General features: G+C 34.5%; 1 protein-coding gene across 2 annotated transcripts in view; it reads right to left on the bottom strand.

Annotated features, from left to right (window-relative positions):
• The window catches only part of CNTN5 (contactin 5), a 1,210,258-nt gene that overhangs the window by 893,113 nt on the left and 293,670 nt on the right, over positions 1-23,475 (bottom strand). For both annotated transcript variants that reach the window (XM_003129801.6, XM_021102337.1), the window contains exon 2: positions 4,241-4,376. The gene's annotated coding sequence lies outside the window, so the exon portion shown is untranslated. The remainder of the gene's footprint in view (positions 1-4,240; positions 4,377-23,475) is intronic.

Raw genomic sequence — 23,475 nt, 5'->3', positions numbered from 1 at the left:
TGTGGTACCCACGCTATCACAATAGAAATCATAAGAAACACTTTCCAAAATGTATGCGTATGAATAGATTATAAATGGATAGACTAGTAGATATTTTGTTAAATTTTTAGTTTCTTGTACCCTTGAAAAATGAGTCTTTGTTTTTAAGCCGAAGGAAACTTGAGGTTCATAACAACTAAGCCCAAGCCTCAACAGCTAGCAAATTTATAGCAGAGATTCAATCCTGGGTCTACCTTATTCTAAAGCCTATAATCTTTACTTTTGTCAAAATCATGTCAAAATACTCAGAAAATGTGAGTTTTAAGGAAAAAAGTCTATACCTTATTAATCATTTGTCTATCTGGGATTTTCCACATAAACTAAGCTTAATACAGGAAGAGTAACTGAATTTCAGACATCTGCTGGTAGAGACAGAGCCCCTCATATACTTGTAGGGTAGCCTTGAAGCACTCAGGTAGCTGAGCATTCAGGCTAAGGTTCCTATTGCTTGTTACCTAAGCAGGATTAAACAATCTTTATTATATTTGAAAATTGTCCTAGAATATCATTTTGGTTTTTATTTTCCTCACTCAATCTTCCTTGGTATCTAAAGGTATATGAAAACACAAGAGCCTAAATGTCAATATTTCCTCTGTTTCTATAAATTCATTCCAAAATAGAAATATTCAATAAAAGTTACTATTTACTGGTCAAGTATCACATATGAGGTATTTTTCATACATTCACATGGCTTGAAGCATTGGGTTGCTTACAGTTTGTGAGTGTCTTGTATCATGCAAGCAAAAAGGTCCATATACTATAACACTAGGCAGCAATCTGTCATATTAATACACTGAAAGTTATTACTATCTTTTGCCCCTCTTGCTTTGGGCAAACTTATTTTTCTTCATATCCTCAGGGAATCCAACTTGAGAAATATTAATTCACTAGCATGCCTTCTATGAATAAATGATACTGAAGATAATCACTTGGTAGCCAACTCAAACCATCCCCTCCCACACTTCTACAACTGGAAGAAAGAAATAAATTCATACATTTCAAATTGTATGATATTTTATACCAAATATCATATATTTTATATTATTTACTTAAGTTATCCTATGTTGGTTCACGTATCTGGGTGTTTTTGTATACTTTATATAACAAACACTCCTATGAAATATTTGAAAACAGTATGTTTCAAAAGGTAAAAAACTATGAATACAATTAAAATTAACTAATTTTTACAAGTGGCAAAATACTAATCTTTATAACAAACATCTCAACATAAAGTAGAATTTTATTATTGAATAACAGTTTTGGAGGGAACTCTTCCATCTCCTTTCCTGACAATTAGGAATGGTGCTTCCCCATTGATATGAACACACTAACCCTGAAGGACTATCATGGACATCCCAGCTGTTAAAAACGTCTTTCTAATATTCAGCCAAGACTATCTTCATGGAATTTCCACATTATTTTAAGTTGTCAATTCTGGATTCTACACTGTAAACATTATAACAAGTAGAAGTGCTGTAAACATACACAATAAATATATAGCAACTAAATTATGTGAAAGGATTTTTTTTTCAAATTTCTTTGCAATTTTCAGGAACATGAAGGATAAAAAATTAAATTTCTAATTTTTTAAAATGAGAGAACATCCCACTTTATTTTTTATCAGCTGTCATGCTTTATATTTGCATATGTTGATATGAAGAATTACAGGGCTTATTTCATTAGATGATAAGAATTCTGCCAATTCTGAAAATCTATCAACCTAGAGCCACTCAGGCTCTTCTCTAATGGAATGAAGCTCTTCCTCTTGGAACCGTGCCAATGCCTATCAGATAGAGTTGTGCAAGTTATTGAGTGGAACATTTCATTGTCAGAGGCTGAACTCAGGACCCCTTTTAATATCTGTTACTTCTTATTAGGGCAGGGATTTAGTTGATTGTGTCAATATGAAACTGTCAGTGCCTCCACTGAATGTTTTTAGTAGTTGCAGCGACAGATTAGGTGCAAGTACATGAATGAGATGGGGCTTTATTTAAAGTGACACTGTGAATTCACACTCATCAGATGCATCAATTCTAACTCACTTATGTCTTTTTGGAGTGCTCAATCTGTCTCATTTGTTTCAATTGTTTCCTATTCCACCAATATGCTTTTCAATTAGCCAGGCAGAATAATAGCATGAGTGACATAACAAGAGTGAACTGTGCTCACCAAACCTGTGTCCATAGGTTCTCTGTACAGTAAAACATGTTCCCCATCCTAAACTTGAAACCTAGATTTATTAATAGACTGAAAAAAGTCTCTTCTCAAAAATTAGAGTTCCATTGAACTATGCGAATTTAACACAGTTCAGCTGGTAAATGATAAAATGTACCAGTTCACAGGTGGTAAAGGCATTTACTCCATTCTCTTTCCATCTGCTGATATGTCTACCATAAATTTAAATTGCATATCCATCATCCATCTGGAAGCGAGCAATAGATCCAAAATCCTCTTACCTACAGCTGCTATGCTATGTTCAGTTGTCTTTCTTTGAAAATGTCATCATCACCATACATAAACAATTTTGAACATTGCAAAATTCAGTTAAGGAGTCTGAATAAACATTATCTCTGGTATTCACAGATATTAGAGAAGTAGCAAGTTAATATAGAGTTTGATTTGTTAACATGCTCCAGTGATTAAGAGTTCAGGACAAAACACTTTACATAGAGGAAATAGCTTCCAAATGTCTGTACATCTTCAACGGGCAGAACACAAAATGGTATTTTAATTTTATTTTTTATATGTAACCTATTTTGAGATCATTCTTGTTGTGACAAGCAGAACTATGATGGCAAATTTGGTTGGAAAATTTGTCCAATATTAGAATATAACAACAAACTAATTTATGGGGAACATACTATTTTCTATTGTTGGGGTTTCCCTGTCAGAGACTTTCAATCTAATTCCTTATCTTTTCTCTCCCCTTATTTTCTAGTCTTTGAGAAAATGAAAAATTTAGGCCGTTTTTCTCTATGAAATTAATTTAATAATACCTGATACAGTTAGAACCTTCAATAAGAATGAAAAACTGACATGATTCAGTGGAATTAATGAAAGGAACTTGAAATGTAAATTGTCTGTAGTGATCTCCCAGAATTTGGGCATGACTAGTAGAAAGCAAAATTGCATGTCAAACTCTTAACTCTTACACACTCCTACAGAATTCAGGAGTCAGATTTAGTCACTTTCCTTCTTTACTCTAATTTTCAAGCCTAAAGAAACTAAAAGCATAGAATAGGCTTAGGAAAATACTTTCCAATATTTTGAATCAATTAACTTCAATTAGCCTGACAAAGTAAAGGATAGATATGTCTTGAAATTGGGTATGATGGATACTGTCAATATTTTATAAATAATTAGAAAGCAAGGATAAATAATTCACAATCCAAAATGGGTTGAGCTCCTTGGTTGATTATTTAAAAATACACCCTATGTATTGTAGTTAAGTAGCACACAGTGGATTAAATTGAAATAATCTGTTTATGCCCACTTAGTTGTGAATATTAAACATGTCCAGTCATGTATTCTAAAACATTTTAAGGTATTTGTTTTAAAGGACTCTTATTTAATTACACAATGGTAATTTTTACTCAAAGTACATGTAATTAATATTTAATGATTTTGGTTGTTGCCTAAGTATATAAGAATGTGGAGCTGCTGAGAAAATGGCATAAAAGTCACTTTCATTTCAGAGACTTCATATTAAGGTAGAGATGACTCAGCCTCTTTCTGTCCATGACTTCCGGCCTATACAACCTAAGCAACTGCCTTAAACTCAAGCTTTCAACCACACAAAATCCATCCACTAGCACATTATATGTTGGTTGAAGAAGACATAAAACAGAAGGCCATATGAGAGTTCTGTTTCTCTTATAGTTTTCAGCAGTTTAACACAATTTTTACGTAATTGCTATTTTCATCTTTAAACTGAAAATTTAATAAAGACAAAATAATTTACTATTTTTGCTTTAGTATTATAATCAGAATATTTGTAAAATGGTTTGTTTACTAACACTTTTAAGATTTTTTTATAATTTAAATTTAAAACACTTAATTTTTAGTAAAAAAAAAAATTTGACCTTTAATATATTGAGCTGTTGTTAAAGAGTTCCATATGTGGTACATAGAAGCTTTATGTTTTTATCCCTTCAACACTCTATTCAATTTCAAAGGTGTATTAATAAAAGATTAACTGTACCTTCTGTCTGAAAGCAGGGCCCTGGTTATGAACTTCAAAAAGGAAATGGTTCCGTAGATATCCTTTTGCTTTAATCATGCAAAAATGATGCTTAGTAGATCTTGAATGATACTAAACGTCAATCCTTTAAGGTCACCTGTAAGAAAAGATAAATATTCTGTTACAAATAATTTTTCTTTAAACTTTCCATTATGTAAACAAAATCCATTTTTCTTATTAAATATCTTATATAAATACTCTATTTAGTTACATAGGAAATCACTATGCTATGTACTGATAACCTTATTTTAATACTTCTAATTAAATATATTTATGTAGTTTTTGCATTATAAGATTAATTTTCTCTGTAGTTTGTATTTACTAATAAAAACTAACACCACAAGCTAAATTTTAATGGATTTCAAAAGCTCAAAATATTTAGCACATCATTCAACCTGAAAGTCATGAGAAAGAATTGAAATTAAACTACATATAGGAACTGATGGAATTACAGATATTCACAGAACATTTCATCCAACAGCAGCAGAATACATATTTTCTCATGAATACATGAAACACAAGTTTTTAATCATACATAGATATTGAATTTGTGAAATGTTTTTATCTGCATTTATTCAGATGCTCTTATGATTTTTTTTGTTACTGTTGTTCATTGTCGGCAAATCAATCAATGTCATATTGCACATCTATTTATTATAAACATTCTCAACAACTCTGCATAGAGAGATGTATACCAATAATTTTTATCACATTAAGACCATACGTGATAAGCCCACAGCTAATATTATATTAAACAATGAAAATAAAAAGCTTTCCCTCTAAGATAAAGAACAAGACATAGAAACTCATTCATGACACATTTATTCAACAGAGTACTGGCATTTGTAGCCTAAGCAATTAGGCAAGGAACAATAAGTAAAAGTCATCCAAATCAGAAAGGAAGAAAAAAAATGCCTCTACCTGCAGATGACATATTACATATAGAAAAATCTAAAGACTCCACAAAAAATATTAAAACTAAAGAAAAAATTCATTACAGTTAAAGGTTGTAACAGCAATATGAAAAAATTAGTTTCATTTCTATACATTAGTAATAAACTATTAGAAAGAAAAATTAAGAAAATAATCCACTTAAATTACATCAAAAATAATTAAGAATACATATACACATTTATATATAAAACCGAATCACTTTGCTATACACCTAAAACTAATGTAACATTGTAAACCAACTATATTTCAATAATTTAAAGAAAAGCAGTAAAGTACATAACAAACAAATTTAACCAAGGAGGAAAGCAATCTTCACTGAAAACTGTAAGATATTGATGAAAAAGATACAAAAAATGGAAAGATATTCTGTGCTCATGGACTGAAAAAATTGATATGATTAAAATGCCCATATTACTCAAAGTGACCTACAAATTCAATGCAATCCATATCAAAATCCCAATGGCATTTTTCATAGAAATAGAAAAAAGTCTTAAAATTTGTATAGAACCACAACTGAAGGGAGAACAGAGTTGGAGGCATCAGGCTTACTGATTTTGTACTGTATTACAAAGCTACAGTAATTAACACAGTATGGTACTGGCATAAACACAGACACATAGATCAATGTAACGCAATAGATAGCCCAGAAATTAACTATATGGTCAATTATTTTAAAACAAGGGAATCAAGAATATGTATATGGGTAAAAGATAGTTTCTTCAGTAGTTGATGAGGATAAAACTGGAAAACCAAAAGCAAAAGAATGAAAAAGTAGACCCCATCTCATCAAATACACAAAAATTAACTCAAAATGGATTAAAAACATGAATGTAAGAACCAGTGGGACCAGCAGTTCCCGTCATGGCGCAGTGGAAACAAATACGGCTAGGAACCATGAAGTTGTGAGTTCGATCCCTCGCCTTGCTCAGTGGGTTAAGGATCTGGCATTGCTGTGAGCTCTGGTGTAGGTCGCAGATGCAGCTGGGATCTGGCACTGCTATGGCTCTGGCATAGGCCAGTGGCTAGAGCTCCAATTAGACCCCTAGCTTGGGAACCTCCATATACTGCAGGTGCAGCCAAAAAAAGGCAAAAACAAACAAACAAACAAACAAAAAAACAGGTGGGATCATACAACTAAAAAGCTTCACAGGAGTACCCCTGTGGTGCAAGGGGTTAAGGATCCAATACTGCCTCTGGTGGTGTGGGTTCTAACCCCAGTACAGCTCAGTGAGTTAAGGATCCAGTGTTGCTGCAGCTCAGATTTGATCCCTGGCCAGAGAATTTCTATATGATGCAGGTGCAACAACTACAACAACAAAAAGGTTCTCCACAGCATTGGAAATCATTAACAAAATGAAATATGAATGTTCCCTCTATACCTACTTTGGTTAAGAGTTTTTAGCATGAACGGATGTTGGAATTTGTCAAATGCTTTTTCTGCATCTATTGAGATGATCATGTGGTTTTTGACTTTTCTTTTTTAACGTGGTGTATGACATTGATGGATTTGTATATGTTGAACCATCCCTGTGACCCTGGGATGAATCCCACTTGGCATGGTGTATGAACTTATTTATATGTTGTTGGATTCGGTTAGCTAAAACTTTGTTGAAATGTCTGCATCTATAGTCATCAAAGACTCTGGCCTACAGTTTTCTTATTTGGTACTATCTTTGGCATTGGTTAGGGTGATGGTGGTGTCATAGGATGTCTTGGGGAGTATTCCTTCTTCTTCAATCTTTTGGAAAAGTTTAAGGAGTATGAGTATAAATTCCTCTTTGTATGTTTGGTTGAATTCTCCTGTGAAACCATCTGGTCCTGGACTTTTATTTGTACAGAATGTTTTTATGACATATTCAATTTTATTTCTAGTGATCACTCTGTTCAGTCGATCTATTTCTTCTTGATTCAGTTTTGGTGGGCTGTAAGTCTCTAGAAAGTTGTCCATTTCTTCCAGGTTGTCAAATTTGTTGACATAGTGTTTTTGTAAAGAAATCAGCTGATAGACTTATCAGAGTTCCTTTACAATTAATGCTTAGTGGGTATAGAGGGAAAATACCTAACATAATAAAAGACATTTATGATAAACCCACAGCAAATATAATACTCAATGGAGAAAAGCTGAAAGCCTTCCCACTAAAATCTGGAAGAAGACAAGGATGTCCACTCTCCTCACTTTTATTCAACATAGTATTGGAAGTACTAGCCACAGCAATTAGATAAACAAAATAAATAAAATGTATCCAAATAGGAAGAGAAGAGGTAAAAGTGTCACTGTATGTGGATGACATGATACTGTATATAGAAAACCCTGAGGACTCAACCTCAAAACTATTCAAACTAATCAACAATCTCAGCAAAGTAGCAGGATATAAGATTAACATTCAGAAGTCAGTCACATTTCTGTAAACTAACAATGAAATATTAGAAAAGGAATACAAAATTACAATACCCTTTAAAATTACACCCCCCAAAATCAAATACCTGGAAAAAACCTGAGAAAGGAGGTGAAAGACTTATATGCTGAGAACTATAAAACATTAATCAAGGATATTAAAGAGGATTCAAAGAAAGGGAAAGATATTGCATGTCCTGGGTTGCAGGAATTAATATTGTAAAAATGGCATACTACCCAAAGTAATCTACAGATTTAATGCAATCCCTATCAAATTACCCATGACATTTTTCACAAAACTAGAACAAAAAATCCCAAATTTTATATGGAACCACAAAAGACCCAGAATTACCAAAGCAATCCTGAGGAACAAAAATCAAGCAAGAGAGATAACTCTCCCAGACTTCAGGAATATTACAGAGCCACAGCAATCAAGACAGTGTGGTACTGGTACCAAAACAGACATACAGACCAATGGAACAGAATAGAGAACCCAGAAATAAATCCAGACACCTATGGTCAATTAATCTTTGACAAAGGAGGCAAGAACATAAAATGGGAAAGAGACAGTCTTTTTAGCAAGTATTGCTGGGAAACCTGGACAGCTGCATGCAAATCAATGAAACTAGAACACACCCTCACACTATGCATGAAAATAAACTCAAAATGGATTAAAGACCTAGATATAAGACCAGACACTATAAAACTCCTAGAGGAAAACATAGGCCAAACACTCTCTGACATAAACAAGAGCAACATCTTCTCAGATCCACCTATCAGAGTATTAACAACAAAAACAAAAATAAACAAATGGGACCTACTCAAACTTCAAAGTTTCTGCACAGCAAAGGAAACCCTAAACAACACAAAAAGACAACCCACAGAATGGGAGAAAATCTTTGCAAGTGAATCGACTGACAAGGGATTCATATCCAAAATTTATAAACACCTTCTGCAGCGCCATACCAAAAAAACAAACAAGCCTATCAAAAAATGGGCAGAAGATCTAAACAGACAGTTCTCCAAAGAAGACATACAGATGGCCAAGAAACACATGAAAAGATGTTCAACGTCACTCATTATTAGAGAGATGCAAATCAAAACCACTCTGAGGTACCACCTTACACCAGCCAGAAGGGCCATCATCCAAAAGTCTACAAACAATAAGTGCTAGAGAGGGTGTGGAGAAAAAGGTACCCTAGTAAACTGTTGGTGGGATTGTAAATTGGGGCAACCACTGTGGAAAGCAGTATGGAGATTCCTCAGAAAACTAAACAGAGATTTGATCCAGCAATCCCACTCCTGGGCATCTACCCAGAGAAAACCACGCCTCACAAAGACACATGTACTCCGATGGTCATTGCAGCACTATATACAATAGCCAAGACATGGAAACAACCTAAATGTCCATCGACAGAGGATTGGATCAAGAAGATGTGGTACCTATACACAATGGAATATTACTCAGCCATTAAAAAGAACAAAATACCAGCATTTTTTGCAACATGGATGGACCTAGAAACTGTCATGCTAAGTAAAGTCAGCCATACAATGAGACACCAACATCCAATGCTTTCACTCACATGTGGAATCTGAAAAAAGGACAGACTGAACTTCTTTGCAGAACAGATTTTGACTCACAGACATTGAAAAACTTATGGTCTCCAGAGGAGACAGTTTGGGGGCTGGGGGGATGTGCCTGGGCTGTGGGATGGAAATCCTGTGAAATCAGATTGTTATGATCATTATACAACTACAGATGTGATAAATTCATTTGAGTAATAACAAATTAAAAAAAAGAAAGAAAGAAAATCAACTCAAAATGGCTGAAAGACTTAAATAAAAGATAAGACTCCATCAAACTCCTGGAAGAGAACATAGGCAAAACATTCTCTCACATCACCCTTACAATATTTTCTCAGGTCAGTCTCCCTAGAAACAGAAATAAGAGCAAAAATAAACCAATGGTACCTAATCCAACTGACAAGCTTTTGCACAGCAAAGGAAACCAAAAAGAAAACAGAAAGACAACTTACAGAATGGGAGAAAATAGTTTCAAATGATGCAACTAACAAGGGCTTAATCTCTAAAATATTCAACTCAACAGCAAAAAGCTTAACAACCCAATTGAAAAAAGGGCAAAAGACCTGAATAGACATTTCTCTAAAGAAGATATACAAATCAAAACTACTCTGAGGTACCATCCCATACCAGTCAGAATGGCTGTCATTAAGTCCACAAATAACAAATGCTGGAGAAGGTGGGGAGAAAAGGGAACCCGCCTGCACAGTTGATGGGAATGTAAATTGGTACAACTACTATGGAAAACAGTATGGAGGTACACCAGAAAACTAAATATAGAATTACCATTTGATCTAGCAATCCCACTCTTGGGCATACATCGGGACAAAACTTTCCTTGAAAATGACACATGCACCCACATGTTCATAGTAGCACTATGCACAATAGCCACAACATGGAAACAACCTAAATGTCCATCGACAGATGACTGGATTAAGAAGATATGGTATATATACACAATGAAATGCTACTCAGCCCTAAGACAGAATAAAATAATGCCATTTGCAGCAACATGGATGGAACTAGATATTCTCATAGTAAGTGAAGTAAGTTGGAAAGAGAAAGACAAATACCAAGTGATATCACTTATATCTGGAATCTAATATATGGCACAAATGAATCTTTTTCACAGAAAGGAAAATCATGGACATGGTGAAGAGACTTGTGGTTGCCAAGGGGGAGTGGGAGAGAGCAGGATAGACTGGGAATTTGTGGTTAACAGATGAAACTATTGCCTTTGGAATAGATGAGCAATGAGATCCTGCTGTATAGTATTGGGAACTATATCTAGTCACTTGTGATAAAGCATGATAATGTGAGAATAAAAGAATGTATATATGTATGTGTGACAGGGTCACCTTGCTGTACAGTAGAAAATTGACAGAACGCTATAAACCAGCTATTATGGAAAACAAATAAAAATCATTAAAAGAAAAAAATGAAATGGGAGACAATATTTTTAAATTATCTGTCAGATAAAGAGTTAATGTCAAAAATATACAAGGGATTCAAAGAACTCAACAGCAGAAACAAACAAAAAATAAAACAATAAAATAAAATGAAGAATCCAATTTAAAATGGGCAGAGGAACTGAAGAATTTCCCAAAATAGACATAAAAACGGCCAGCAGGTACATAAAACAATGTTCAACATCACAAATCATCAAGGGAATGCAAGTCAAAGCCAAAATGAGATATTACTTCACACCTTTCAAAATGGTTATCATGAAAACAAGAGATAACAAGTGCTGGAAAGAATGTAGAGAAAAGGGAACTCCTGTGCCCTTGTGGGTAGGAATGCAAATTGGTGAAGTCACAATAGAGAACAGTAAATAGGATCCTCGAAAAATTAAAAATAAAACTAACCCGTGACACAGAATACCATTTTGGCTGTATATCCAAAGGAAATAAAATATTTTATTATAAATATATGTTCATTCACAAGTTTACTGTAGCATTATTCACAATAGTTAAGTTATGCAAACAACCTAAGTTTCTTTCAAAGGTGAAAGGAAAAAGAAGATATGATATATATATGACATAACTTTTTTCTTTTAAACTAATAAGCCAAGAGCTTTATTGATGCAGCAGTCATTTTACAATGAACTCAAGAAAGCCTGCCTTCTCTGGAAGAAAGGAATATCTGTACAAACCCTTGGGAATTTTCCACTTTAAAAAAGTCAAGCTTTCCTTACTATCACGGCCCAAGGATCTGCACCTGCCCCAATCATCCCTTCTCCACTTACACAGGTAGTGCACACAGGTACACCTGATCAACTCTGGCCAGCTATTCTGACAGACAGTCACAATGTCAGTTCTGCATTCCTGGTGAACAAAGGGATAGACTATCAAATCCTGCAAAGGATTTAGGAAACACTGAGATGATTTCTCTCTCTACCTTGAAAATAAAATACACTTCAGGGGATGCATGTATTGAAGTAGTTTAATTGAGAGCTCCTAGGAAGACAGGCCATTGTTAATCCCTTCTTCTCCAGCCTTTGCACACAAAATTCTTCTTAAGGCTGGAAGTTCCCTGGTGATCTAGTGGCTAGGACTCGGCACTTTCATTGCTGCAGCCCAGGTTCAATACCTGGTTTGGGAACTGAGATCTCACATCAAGCCACTGCATGCTGAGGTCAAAGTAAAAAAAGTGAAATTCTTCTCAAGTTAACATGAGTCTTTTTTTTTTTTCCTTAAACACTCTTTCTTGTTGTAATAACTCTCTTACAATGGAGCCTAGACCTTCTACTGCTAATATCTTTTCATGTCACTAGAGTAACATTGCACTGCTATTTTTTGTGGGCTTCTCAAACCCTTTGTAAGTGTACTTTCTTAGCAAGTCAGTGCCATATATACATACATATATATGTATGTATATATGTATATATATGATGGCATATTGTCCACCTATGAGAAAGAAGGAAATCTTGCATTTTCCACAACAGGGATGGACCTTGAGTATACTATGAGAAGTGAAATAAGCCAAAGAAAGAAAACAATGCATGACATTCTATCATTTATATGTAGAATCTAAAAACAAAACAAAAAAACAACAACAAAAACTCAGAGAAACAGAGAATCAGGAGTTCCCATTGTGGTTCAGTGTATTAAGAACCCAACTAGTATCCATGAGGATGCAGGTTCGATCCCTAGCCTCTCAGTGGCTAAAGGATCCGGTGTTGCTGTGAACGGTAGGTCACAGACATGGCTTGTATCTGGTGTTGCTGTGGCTGTGAGTGTAGCAGCATCAAAACAAGAGCATACCTACCCCTACATACAATGTGTTATCTCAGTAACTAAAATGTTATGTAAATTTTTGTAACATTAGCTTAATGACTTCAGAGTCACTGAAGCCAGTGACTGAGAGATCATGATAAGACACTACCAAGAGTCAAGAGAACCTAAGGTGCATATTTCATGATCAGGTAGAAAAAAACAGATTTCAATTGTCTGTAATTTTTACCACCAAAGATCTTTAAGAGTCTTGCTTATGTTAGTCAGAATAGAATCACAGGAGATTGACCTTTTTATTAGCCAAATAGAGTAGAACACCAGTAATTTCATATGGGCCAACCAAAAGTTTTGTCTAATCCTGGTTTGCATTTCTGATATCAAGTCCAAAGTCTATATATCATTGTAGTATACAAGTCACTCTTTTTTTTTTTTTTTGTAAAACAGAAAGCTAATATCTTATTTTTTGAAATTAATACTGCAAGTACAAAGTTATGCCAGAAAACAGATAATGTATTCTAAGATCACTTCAAAAGAAACTTAATTGTGCTCTTTTTTTTTTTAAAGGGAAGTATAGTTCCTTTACAATGCTGTTAGTTTCAGGTGTACAGCAAAGCAATTCAGTTACATACATTTAAACACATACATACATATATATATACATATATTTGTATATATTCATTTTAAAATTATTTTCCACTGCAAGTTATTACTAGATATAGACTATAGGACCTCCCATTAGGTCCTTGTTGTTTATCTATTTTATAGTCTGTATAGGTTGATCCAAAACTCCTAATTTATCTCTCAAACCATCCCCTTTGGTTACAATAGGGTTTTTTTTTCTCTGTGTCTGTCAGTCTATTCCTGTTTCGTAAATAAAGCTCATTTGTATCATTTTCTTAGATTCCACATATAAGTGATATCACATGATATTTATCTTTGACTTATGTCACTTAACATGGTAATCTTTAGTTTTATCCAAGTTGTTGAAAATGGCATTATGTCATTCTTTTTTTTTTTTTTTTTTTGTCTTTTTGCCATTTCTATGCCTGCTCCCTCGGCATATAGAGGTTCCCAGGCTAGGGGTCTAATTGGAGCTGTAGCTGCCAGCCTACGCCACGGCCACAGCAACACAGGATCCGAGCCGCATCTGCAACCTACGCCACAGCTCACAGCAACGCTGGATCCTTAACCCACTGAGCAAGGCCAGGGATCGAACCCGCAACCTCATGGTTCCTAGTCAGTTTCGTTAACCACTGAGCCATGACGGGAACTCCTATTTCATTCCTTTTTATGTCTGAGTAATATTTCATTGTACATATGTACATGTTCTTTATCCATTCATCTTTCAATGGCCATTTAGTTTGCTCTTATGTATTGACTATTGTAAATAGTGCTGCTATGAACACAGGAGTACGTGTATCTTTTCAAATTATAGTTTTCTCCAGATATATGCCCTGGAGTGGATTTGCAGGGTCACATGGTAACTCTATTTTTAGTTTATTAAGCAACCTCCATACTGTTCTTCATAGTGGCTACACCAATTTATCTTACCACCAACCGTTTAGTAGGGTTCCTTTTTCTCCACACACCACCAGCATTTCTTATTTGTAGACTTTTTTTTTTGTCTTTTCTAGGCTGCACCCATGGCATATGGAGGTTCCCAGGCTAGGAGTCTAATCAGAGCTGTAGCTGCCAGCCTATGCCAGAGCCACAGCAACGAGGGGATCCAAGCTGTGTCTGCAACCTACACCATAGCTCATTGCAATGCCGGATCCTTAACCCACTGAGCGAAGTCAGGGATCCAACCTGCAACCTCATGGTTCCTAGTTGGATTCGTTAACGACTGAGCCACAACAGGAACTCCTATTTGTAGACTTTTTAATGATAGCCATTTGTACTGGTGTGAAGTGGTACCTCACTGTAGTTTTGATTTTTATTTCTATAATTAGTGATGTTGAGAATCTTTTCATGTACCTGTTGGCCATTGTTATGTCTTCTTTGGATAAATATCTATTTAGGTCTTCTGCCCATTTTTTTGATTGGGCTGTTTGCTTTTTTAATATTAAGCTGTATTTGCTGTTTGTATATTTTGAAAATTAGTTCCTTGTTGGTAAGTATCTTTTACAAATTTTCTTCCATTCTATAGGTTCTCTTTTCATGTTGTTGATGATTTCATTCCTGCGCAAAAGCTTTTAAGTTTAATCAGGACTCATTTGTTTATTTTTGTTTTTATTTCCATTATTCTAGGAAATGGATCCAAAAAAATATTGCTGTGATTTATGTCAAAGAATGTTAGGCCTATGTTTTGCTTGAGAAGTTTTATAGTATCTGATGTTACATTTCACTGGGCACGTAACAAGTAAAACTGTTATATTTTTCAGTGGGGAATCATGAGTAGACAGGCTTATACATTAATTTCCTCTTCCTTTTCCTCTCCCTCTCTTCATCCCTCCATTCCTTCCTCTTTTTCTTCCTTCCTTCTTGCTTTTCTTCCTTTTCTTTCTTAGTACTGAGACATTTATAAATTTCCACCTCATACCTTAGAATACATTTTTTTTTAAAGCAGGCATGATTTTTTTTCCCCTGAAGTTAAAGACTTTGGCAGAAAGACAGTTACCTAAGTAAACAGTAAAAACTTATCTAATAACTTGAAGAGTTAGGCTTCTTTTGGCTTCGACTTACATTAAGAATTCTTTGGAAGTCAGAATCCCATGTTCCTGTTATTGTCATTACCTTTTAAAGATGACATGGTGCATCATTTTTTCCTACTTCATGGAAATATACTGAGAAAATTAAATGAGATAATGCCCATAAAATACCAACATGCCTGACATACATTGAGCATTTATTAAATATTACTAATTGTTATTAATTTCTCACTTATAAGTTAATATAACAAAAACTAAATCATAATGAATGACTGTGTCATTGTGGTTCATGTTGCTGTCTTCAAATTCCCTTCTCAAGTTTGCTTCTCAGAAGGAAAGCCTTTCAGTCTGCTGTCTGAAATAAGCTCATGCCCTGTCTTTAAGGTGTGGTTCTGAAATAAGCTCACACTTTTCTTTATGTAGTGGTGAGGAAATTTCTCCATTTGGAGTCAATGTTATATTTCTTCAGACATTAGCCACCAATTTACTTCTAGATCTTAATCAAGTCATTTAGCAATTCTGAGAAAATTCCCTAAAATGGGGATAATGATGTCAGATCTTCTGTCTACTTGAAGTATTATAAAAAAAGTATGAAGACATAATAGATGAGGAAGTTCTTTCTAAACTAATTTTTACATATTAATGGCCATATCTCAAGTCAGACTTTATGAAAGGTTATGACTCTTGCCAAGTCATCTTTTTCTTAACATTTCTTTTAAAAGTAGATCAAATTTCACCCAGAAGTCCTAGGTAACTTATTCAAAAAGGAAGTGAATTGTCTCATTATTCATAACCCTGTTTCACTTACTCTTATGTGGTTCTGCTGTGATTTTTTTTAGATCCAACATGAATTCTACTTTGCACAGGAAAAAATTAAGTTCTTATAACCATCCTAAAATTGTAAAAAATATACAACTGCCTAATATTTTCTCTTCTACATTCCTCAATTTCTCTATTTCAAATTATCTCCAATGCATATATCTTCTTTATGGTTTTTCCCTTTTCTCTCCTTTATCAGGCTAGAAAAAATTAGTCTTTTTTTCAAGGTTAATCTTTAAAAAATTAGTCTTTTAGCCTTTAATAGAATCCACTTTAATTTTCTACCTCCATTCTGTAATAACTAGGAAAACAAATATAATATGAAAAAAATGTTATAAAGAAGCCTTAAATTGATATTTAATCATATTAATAATGTACTAATTCCAAGACATAACTTCAATTTGGCACTGCTCTATGCTTCAAAGGACCTTTCTATCTTCCACCTGAAGAATTTCCATTCTTATTAGAAATCCTGTTCAGTGATGGAAAAAATAAAAATCATTTTAAAAAAGAAAAAAAGAAAAGAAAAGGCTAATCTAAAAAAAAAAAAATCCTATTTGGGCATGAACAGGATTCCTGACAACTCTAGGCAGGTTTAATTATTTTGTGTTCTTATTTGGAAATTTAATACAACTTTTTTTATTAGAAGTATTGCCATACACTATATCTATTTCTTTCCCCCACTCCAAGAGCTCTTCATACATCTTTAAAGCCTTCTAACCTTAAGTAAGAAATCTCTCAATGAAATGTTAAATTTACATCAAAATATGTACACAGAGCCCTGAATTGGTTGACACTATAGGTCTCAACACTGCTTGTTTATGTAAAGTATACTCAATTCCAAAACAAAGAAAATCATATTAAAGAATTAAATGGAAAGTTAAAGAATTCTCAGAAACATACCAGTAACAAAGAAACAAACCTGACAGGTTAAGGATGGATATAGACAATAGTAGAACATTTTTATATTCATCCTTCTACTCTTTCAGGCTGTTTCAACTCTCCTTTAAAATGACCTACGTTAGACATGAGATATTCAGTTGACATTCTTCTTTATTATAAGTTGTTTTTCTACCGAAATTACCAAACAGGTGCCAAAAAATGCTAATTTCTGAGGCTGATTCATCCTCATATTTCAATGAAATAGATCACAATAAAACTGTCAATAATTACGCAATTCTAGTAACAGGACAAGAATGTGCCTCTCACTAGTGTTAGTCAACATAGTACTGGAAGTTCTAGCCACAGAAATCAGAAAAGAAAAGGGGGAAAGTAATACAAATTAGAAAGGAAGATGTAAAATTGTTACTGTTTGCAGATAACATGATACTATACATAGAAAATCCTAAAGATGCCACTAGAAAAACTACTGAAAATCATCAATAAATTTGGTAATGTTGCAGGATACAAAAGTAATAGACAGAAATCTGTCGCATTTCTATTCACTAACAACAGCTATAAGAAAGAACATTTAAGATAACAATTCCATTCACATTTTCATCACAAGAAATAAAATATCTAGAAATAAATCTATGTAGGGATGTAAAAGACCTGTAAGATTTAAAAAACTATAAGACATTAATAAAAGGAATTTAAGATGACACAGATGCAAAGAGATACCATGTTTATGGATTAGAAAAATTAATATTGTTAAAATGACCACCTTACCCAAGACAATCTATAGGCTCCTTGCAATCCCTAAAAACACTAATGGCATTCTTCCCAAAACTAGAACAAATACTTCTAAAATTTGTATGGAAACTCAATAGACCTTGAGTAGCTACAACAATCTTGAGATACAAAAGATGGAGGTATCATACAAAAGATGGAGGTATCAAACTTCCTGATTTCAAACTATACTATGAAGCCACAGTAATTAAAACAGTATGCTGCTGGCACAAATTTGACACATAGACTAATGCAATAGAATAGAAAGCCAGAAATGAAACCACAATTATATAGGCAAATAATCTACAACAAGGGATGAAAGAATATTCAATAGGAAAAAGACAGGCTCTTCAGTAAATGTTGTTGGGAAAATGGTTAGCTACATGTAAAACAAGGAAAATGGACCACTCTCTCACACATGCACACACATAAAATAACTGAAAGTTAATTAAAGACCTAAATGTAAGACCTGAAACAATAAAACTTCTAGAATAAATTATGGGCTGTAACTTCTTTGACATGTCTTTTAAGTAATCTTTTTTTGGATATGTCTCCTAAGACAAGGGAAACAAAAGCAAAACAAAAAAAACAAAGAGGACTATGTCAAACTAAAAAGTTTTGCACAGCAAAGAAAACCATCAAAACTAATAGGTCATCTAGTGTATGGGAGAAATATTGGCAAATAATATATGCAGTAAGGGGTTAATGTCCAAAATATACACTGAACACATACAACTCAACATCATAAAAACAAACAAGCTGATCAAAAAGTAAGCAGAGAATCTGAATAGACATTTGTCCCAAGAAGACAGAACTCATAAAAATACTGCCATAGTTTCTTTCTTTTTTTTTTTTTTTTTGGTCTTTTAAGGGCCACACCCACGACATATGGAGGTTCCCAGGCTAGGGGTCAAATCAGAGCTGTAGCCACCAGCCTACACCACAGCCATAGCAATGCCAGATCTGAGCAGCATCTGCGACTTAAACCACAACTCATGGCAATGCCAGATCCTTAACTCACTGAGTGAGGCCAGGGATTGAACCTGTGTCCTCATGGATACTAGTCAGATTTGTTTCTGCAGAGCCTCGACAGGAACTCTTTGCTTTTTCTAATCATAATTTTCAAATTAATTTGTTGATTTTCTTGCTTCAAATATTGTAGCCACTGAGAGAAAAGAATAAAAATACTCTTTTCAGAATTGGTTAGGTTCTATGAATTCGCTTGTGAAAAACAGAAAAGCTTAGAGCGATTCCAGAGGTGTACTAGAGACAAGTCACATGAAAATAGCCAATTGTTAAAAAAAAAAAGTTTTCAAGCTACTATTGGTATTTTAATTCAGCTCAAGATGGGAATATTTAAATCCAGAATCAGTAAACACTATAAATTAGGATTTTTAAAATTTACTGATTTGGTTTGGTTTACTAGTACACCACTGCTAATCACCAACTCAAAATGTAAAACTAGAGCACTTCTTAATTAGCATGCAAAGATTATTATCTCTCAGAAGCAGAGGGCTAAAAAGTTGAGGTTAGGTCCATGAGTTAATTATAAAAATAGCTGAACTCAGAAAGGCTGCAGTCTCAAACTTAACAAGTCTGTCACCTCAGGGGAAGAGTCTTGATTAGAAAGAAGTGGGATGCTGAGATTTGTAATAGGGACATCTAGCTAAAACACTCAAAATTCTGTATAGCTTATGAGCCTCCTGATGTGGTCCACTCCTTCTAGGTTAAAATGTAGATACAGCATCCCAGATCAGACATGATCAGAACCAGAAAGTGGTAAGTGAATTGGATCAATGGTTCTCATTGTCATGCATGTACTTGTCTATCACCTTTCCTATAAAGTGTGTCTGTCAATACTGTGCAGTGACATTCTGTGCAATTCTGTGCAATGACAGAATGAGAGAACAGGTTCAAGTAAGGATATACAGATGGACCACTGACAGTGACGAATGGCTTGGCTCATTGGACAGGGATGGAAGGAAAAAAGCGTGTGTGTGTGTGTGTGTGTGTGTGCACGCACGCGCGTGTGCATGTGTGTGTGTACATACCCACAATTACAACAAGGAATTGGGCTGATGTGAAATGTGACTATGGAGAATAACATGTCCCCAGATTTGAAGATAGCAACCTAGAGACCCAGAAGAGTCAACAGTGTAGTCCAGGCTGAAGGCTGACAGGCTCCAGACCCAAGAAGAGCCAGTGTTTCAGTTCAAATTTGAAGGCAGGAGAAAACTGATGTTCTAACTTTAAGGCAGTTGGGCAGAGGAATTTCCTCCTATACATATGAAAATCACTCTGATCTATTCAGACCTTTAATTCACTTGATGGGGACCACCTACATTAGGGAGTGCAAGCTGCTTTACTTAGCCAATGGATTCAAATGTCAATCTCATTCAGAGACACACCCAGAATAATGTTTGACCAAATGTCTCTGCAGACCCAAATCCTCCATTAACTTTTCCCAATTTCATTTCTACACAACACAACTGCATTCTTCAAAACAGGTAACTATATTTACTGTCTTCATTCTCACACCTCACGTTCATTCCTTTTTCTGTTGATATCTACCTTCATTCTCAATATTCTATTTTGCTTTCTTAAGCCTTATCAGGATTATATTCCTCTACCAGGCTCTTAAGTGTGGGAGTCTTCAAAGTTCAATCCTGACCTTCTTTAATTGCTACTCTATAATCTCCTCCTAGGTAATCCAGACTTCACTATACACACAAACAACTGCCAAATTTATAAGCTTTTTTCTCCTTGGATTTCTCAAAGCCATGCCAAAATGAACTTGTATGAAATTGGAACTTGAAACTATATCTGCTTGCCTTCATAACCTTGCCAACAACCTAAGCAATAACCATAGCATCATTTGGTGTTCTCCATGACAGTGAACGATTCCACCATCTTCCCAGCTTGTAAAAGCCACAAATCTTAAGGCTATCTATGGTATTTCATTTTTTCTCAACCATGAGTTAAATGGTTGGGGCAAAAATTATTTGCCAAATCATGTTTATTTGTTCCCTATGTATGTTTCAGATCTTCATCTTCTCTATTTACATTACCAGTCTTATTTACATGGACCTATTTTCTGCATTTGCTTTTGAATTGTCCTCCCTGTGTTCCACTGCATGTTCACTTTAGAATAGTCTTCATGTCATAGCCAGATGTTAGTTCAAACTGAAAATCAGATAAATGGCTGGATATGAGTGCTTTTTTCTTACTTATATGCTTCTGTACTTTATATACCTACAACCAATTAGCCTCCATTTTTTCTATATATCCATCTATCTATACTTATATATATAAATTATTGTCTACTTATGTGTTAGTCCCTGTGCTAGTTATTGGAATTTCAAATGTGAACAAGATAAAGACCTGCTCTGAAGCAGATCTAGTGAAATAGCAAGACTGAAAAATAGATTATTTCAGTATTGTGTGATAAGTTCTATAATAAATGTCAGCTTGGCATTATGCAATCACAGGAAGGGCACCCAGCCATTACTCAGCATTCAAGAAAGGCTTTCAGAAAGAGGTGATTTCCAAGTTGAAGAAAACAGAACATGGAGTGCCATAGTTGTGGTCAGGGAAATGAGTTCGGTCATGTGGTTAGGATCTTGTTTGCTACATCGTTACTTAGAATTGTTTTCCAGGTAGTTATAAAAATTTAAAATAGTCTACCGAACACCTACCAGTGATGATTCTAGTCTATATACTTATATATACACCATGTCACAAAACACTTCCAAATATATTAATCCGTTTAAGCTTCAACATGGTTTTAGTGATATCACAACATTTTTCAGAGACCCTATAGCACACAGAAGGTTAAAGAGTGAATAAATATAAGAACCCAGAATAGTACACTTCAATCCACTTTTTCTATAAATGTGATATAAAATTCTATCATTTCTAAATAGACTTCATTCATATAACACAGTAGAAAACTACCCAAGTATTCAATTAAAGCCAAATATTCTTATATATCTCTTATAACACAGTAGAAAACTACCCAAATATTCAATTAAAGCCAAATATTCTTATATATCTCTTCAAGGATATTTAAAACCCTAACTTTAAATTTAGGTGTTGATTATATTGTAGTGAACCATTTAGGAAATACAGGCAATTTTTAATGAGACCAGGTGGATCATCCTAATTCCAGATTAACAACATCCCACTGACATGATTTCTCCCCCACCCTGCTGCCACCTGTCTGGTACCAAACCTGCTCAGCTGTGGAAACTGACAGCTGGTTCTTTAGGTGAGGCGTGTAAGGAGGAGGCATCAGGTGAAAATGACTCATTAGCAATGAAATGGAAAAAATGTGCAGACTTCCCTGTGGACATTTTGGACGATGCATGGTTCTTTTTTCCAAGGCTCCACTCTGATTGCTCAGTTGAGAGTTAATTACAAAATAACAACAATAACATCTAATTTTTTAAAGTTTTTGAAATTACTATGATGTAATGCCATCAGATTTAATTTATTTATATTTCCTCAACATGAGTTGAAGTTCCCATTAGGACATGAACCATAAAGGCCACAAGAAAAATACCGTAATGTTTTTGCTTTCTCTGCATGTCTAGGGATATTGCATTGGAAAGAACCCTGGGACTGGGAGCTGTCATACTGAATTCTAGTCACTCATTACCTTCATAGAATCATATAGTTCTCTGAACTCCTCTGGACATCAGATTGCACATCATGAAAAGAGAATTTAATGGGCACAGTGACTGAATTGTGTTTAATTATAGACTTTTATCTCCCTTTCTTATTTCCTTTAGTTTTATTTACTTGAAGCTATTCATCGATTACTTATCTCTCAAATATCTCTTCAATAATTGCAGATTTTCATGCTGTTTAAAGATCTTTCTATTGTGTATATGAAATATTTAAAATATCAACAAAGTTTAATACTCAATTTTTCAAAAATGGAGTTTTCATAAAAATGCAAAAACAGTCATTATCATAAAATAAAAAACACACACTTTTTACAAAACTTCTCATATGCTATAAAGTATTAGTGATTAAAATGCATATAGGAAACTTTCTTACAGTGAGTTACTTGTTACAGTGTCTCCTAAATGTACTTCCGACTATAGAAAATTATGTTTAGCCAAAGAATTTTTTCCATTTCTAAGACCAAAACAGTACCAACACTAAAATGATAAGAAAGAAGCTTAATATATCAAAAAAAAGAGCTATCAGTGCACAGTGGCTTCCTAATATTAAATAGTAATATGTGCCTTTTGGGACCTTGGTTCTCAAGAGCATGTCCAAATGTTAGAGACACACTGATGCGCCAAGAATAACTCTGAAAACAAGAGAGACTGGCCCAGTTCCAGAAATAAACTTTTCTAAATCCATGTCTCACCTTTTATCATTTGAACTCCTTTCTCACATATGTGCACTTATCTTCTGACCTTCCTCATTTCCTGACACCCTGAAGCTCTGCCATTAGTAGCAGCCACTAGAACTCATACTGTTACATCTGTCACTATTAGTTAAGAATACCATCCAACTTCAAGAAAACTAGAATTTTTCTCCCTTAGTCCTTCTTTGGCTTCCTCAGTGAGGGGTCAAAAGGGCTCCCTGCAGCAAGTAACCAAGCACAGAATCGGTTGTTGAAATATCCCATTTCACAAAACCATGAACAAGCAGACAAACAGTGTTACTGCCATTGGTCATATATTTACCACACATGTCTTTTATCTTGAAACTTATCTCCACTAAGTCCAATGTCATGGAACAAAACTGTTTTTTCAGACACCACAGCAAAAATCTTCACAAATGAGACAGCAGGCTGAAGTCAGTTTTTATAGACTTTACTCTTTCAGTGTGCTGAGAATCTGTGAGAGCAACTAAAGCTGAAAAAGGTCTTCCTTGCCTTTC

This window comes from Sus scrofa, chromosome 9 (assembly GCF_000003025.6).
Source record: "Sus scrofa isolate TJ Tabasco breed Duroc chromosome 9, Sscrofa11.1, whole genome shotgun sequence".
Lineage (NCBI taxonomy): Eukaryota > Metazoa > Chordata > Mammalia > Artiodactyla > Suidae > Sus > Sus scrofa.
The sequence above is the reverse complement of the archived record's forward strand: the minus strand, read 5'-3'. Positions and strand labels throughout refer to the sequence as shown.